Source organism: Arachis ipaensis, chromosome B5, assembly GCF_059453495.1.
Source record: "Arachis ipaensis isolate K30076 ecotype BB chromosome B5, ASM5945349v1, whole genome shotgun sequence".
NCBI lineage: Eukaryota > Viridiplantae > Streptophyta > Magnoliopsida > Fabales > Fabaceae > Arachis > Arachis ipaensis.
Window position 1 is genome coordinate 84,011,862 of NC_142440.1, and position 3,408 is coordinate 84,015,269.

At 42.3% G+C, this 3,408-nt stretch overlaps 1 non-coding gene across 1 annotated transcript; it reads right to left on the minus strand.

Moving 5' to 3' along the window:
- Positions 1-459: 459 nt before the first annotated feature.
- Positions 460-567, minus strand: LOC148564802 (small nucleolar RNA R71). The gene has a single exon (XR_015884924.1). It is a non-coding gene; the product is annotated as a small nucleolar RNA R71 (small nucleolar RNA).
- Between the last annotated feature and the right edge of the window lie 2,841 nt (positions 568-3,408).

Sequence of the window (3,408 nt, forward strand, 5' to 3'; positions counted from 1 at the left end):
AAGCTAAGCGAAGCTAAAGCATAACTCTCTAGAGAAAATCTGACAGAAATTTTCGAAAAAGGAGACATGGCCGAAAATAATAACAATGCAAGGAAGATGCTTGGTGACTTTATTGCACCAAATTCCAACTTACATGGAAGAAGCATCTCAATCCCTGCCATTGGAGCAAACAATTTTGAGCTAAAGCCTCAATTATTTTATCTGATGCAATAGAACTACAAGTTTCATAGACTTCAATCAGAAGATCCTTTTCAGTTCTTAACTGAATTCTTACAGATCTGTGATACTGTTAAGACCAATGGGGTTGATCCCGAGGTCTACAGGCTTATGCTTTTCCCGTTTGCTGTAAGAGACAGAGCTACAATATGGTTGGACTCTCAACCTAAAGACAGCCTGAACTCTTGGGATAAGCTAGTCACGGCTTTCTTAACCAAGTTCTTTCCTCCTCAAAAGCTTAGCAAGCTTAGAGTGGATGTTCAAACCTTCAAATAGAAAGAAGGTGAATCCCTCTATGAAGCTTGGGAGAGATATAAGCAACTGACCAAAAAGTGTCCTTCTGACATGCTTTCAGAATGGACCATCCTGGATATATTCTATGATGGTCTGTTTGAATTATCAAAGATGTCATTGGACCATTCTGCAGGTGGATCCATTCACCTAAAGTAAACGCCTGCAGAAGCTTAGGAACTCATTGACATGGTTGCAAATAACCAGTTCATATACACTTCTGAAAGGAATCCTGTGAGTAATGGGACGCCTCAGAGGAAGAGAGTTCTTGAAATTGATGCTCTGAACGCCATATTGTCTCAGAACAAAATATTGACTCAGCAAGTCAATATGATTTCTCAGAGTATGAATGGATTGCAAGCTGCATCCAATAATACTAAAGAGGCATCTTCTGAAGAAGAAGCTTACGATCCTGAGAACCCTGCAATAGCAGAGGTGAATTACATGTGGGAACCCTATGGAAATACCTATAATCCCTCATGGAGAAATCATCCAAATTTCTCATGGAAAGATCAACAAAAGCCTCAACAAGGCTTTAATAATGGTGGAAGAAACAGGTTTAGCAATAGCAAGCCCTTTCCATCATCCACTCAGCAACAGACAGAAAATTCTGAGCAGAATCCATCTATCTTAGCAAATATAGTCTCTGATCTATCTAAGGCCACTTTAAGTTTCATGAATGAAACAAGGTCCTCCATTAGAAGTTTGGAGGCACAGGTGGGCCAGCTAAGTAAAAGAGTCACTGAAACCCCTCCTAGTACTCTCTCAAGCAATACAGGAGAGAATCCAAAAAGAGAGTGCAAGGCCATTACCTTACTTGGTGTGGCCGAACCCAAAGAGGAGGAGGAGGACGTGAATCCTAGTGAGGAAGACCTCCTAGGACGTTCAGTGAGACCAAAGGAATTTCCCTTTGAGGAACCAAAGGAATCTGAGGCTCATCTAGAGACCATAGAGATTGCATTGAACCTCCTTTTACCATTCATGAGCTCTGATGACTACTCTTCCTCTGAAGAGGATGAAGACATTGCTGAAGAGCAAGTTGCTCAGTATTTAGGAGCAATCATGAAGCTGAATGCCAAATTATTTGGTAATGAGACTTGGGAGGATGAACCTCCATTGCTCATCAAGGAACTAAATGCCTTGGTTCAACAAACTCTACCTCTAAAGAAATAGGATCCTGGTAAATTCTTAATACCCCGTAACATAGGCACTATGACCTTTGAGAAGGCTCTGTGTGACCTGGGGTCAGGCATAAATTTAATGCCACTCTCTATAATGGAGAAACTAGGAATCTTTGAGGTACAGGCTGCCAAATTCTCATTAGATATGGCAGACAAATCCATGAAACAGGCTTATGGACTAGTAGAGGACATGTTAGTAAAGGTTGAGGGCCTTTACATCCCTGCTGATTTCATAATCCTAGACACCGTGAAGGATGAGGATGAATCCATCATCCTTGGAAGACCCTTCCTAGCCACAGCAAAAGCTGTGATTGATATGGACAGAGGAGAGTTGGTCCTTCAACTGAATGAGGACAACCTTGTGTTTAAAACCCAAGGATCTCCCTCTGTAACCATGGAGAGGAAGCATGAAAAGCTTCTCTCACTGCAGAGTCAACCAAAGCCCCCACAGTCAAACTCTAAGTTTGGTGTTGGGAGGCCACAACCAAACTCTAAGTTTGGCATTGAACCCCCACATTCAAACTCTAAGTTTGGTGTTGGGAGGTCCCAACAACGCTCTGAACATCTGTGAGGCTCCATGAGAGCTCACTGTCAAGCTATTGACTTTAAAGAAGTACTTGTTGGGAGGCAACCCAATGTTATTTATTTATATCTATTTATTTTCCATTGCTATTTTATGTTTTCTTTAGGTTGATGATCATGTGAAGTCACAAAAACTATTGAAAAATCAAAAACAGAATGAAAAATAGCATAAAAAATGCACACCCTAGATGAAGAACATTCTGGCGTTTAAACGCCAGAAACAAGCATCTGTCTGGCGTTTAACGCCAGAAACAAGCACCAAGCTGGCGTTTAACGCCAGAAACAAGCATCAACCTAGTGTTAAACGCCAGATACATGCTACATTTGGGCATTTAACGCCAAAAATAGGCAGCAGTATGGCGTTAAACGCCAATATTGCATATAAAGGGCGTTTTGCATGCCTAATTGGAGCAGGGATGTTAAGTCCTTGACCCCATAGGATCTGTGGACCACACAGGATCCCCACAGGATCTGTGGACCCCACAGGATCCCCACCTACACCACCTCTCTTCTTCTCTCCTCTTCACACCTTTCCATAACACTCTTCCCCAAAATAACCTCCACCAATCAACTACATTACTCCTCCAAAACCATCATACAACCCACCTACACCCACCCACTCAAATTCAAACCATCACTCCTTCCTTTTCACACATCCTAACCACCTAAAACCCCCTTGGCCGAACCACTCACACCTCCCCATCTCATCTATTTTCTTTTTTTTCTACTCCCTCTTCTCTTCTTTTGCACGAGGATGAGCAAACCTTCTAAGTTTGGTATGGTAAAAGCATTGCTTTTCATTTTTCCATAACTATTTATGACACCTAAGGCCAGCAAAACCTCTAGAAAGAGGAAAGGGAAGGAAAAAGCTTCCACCTCTGAGTCATGGGAGATGGATAGATTCATCTCACAAGCCCATCACCAAGAAAAGGATGGAGCAAACAAGAGATCATGGACCTCGACAAGAGCATGAGGAAATTCCTCACCATGAAATCCCTGAGATGCCTCAGGGGATGCACTTTCCTCCACAAATTAACACCTCCCTAGGAGAATTAAGTTCCAACATGGGACAACTAAGGGTGGAGCACCAAGAGCATTCCATCCTCCTTCATGAAATTAGAGAAGACTAAAGAGCTAT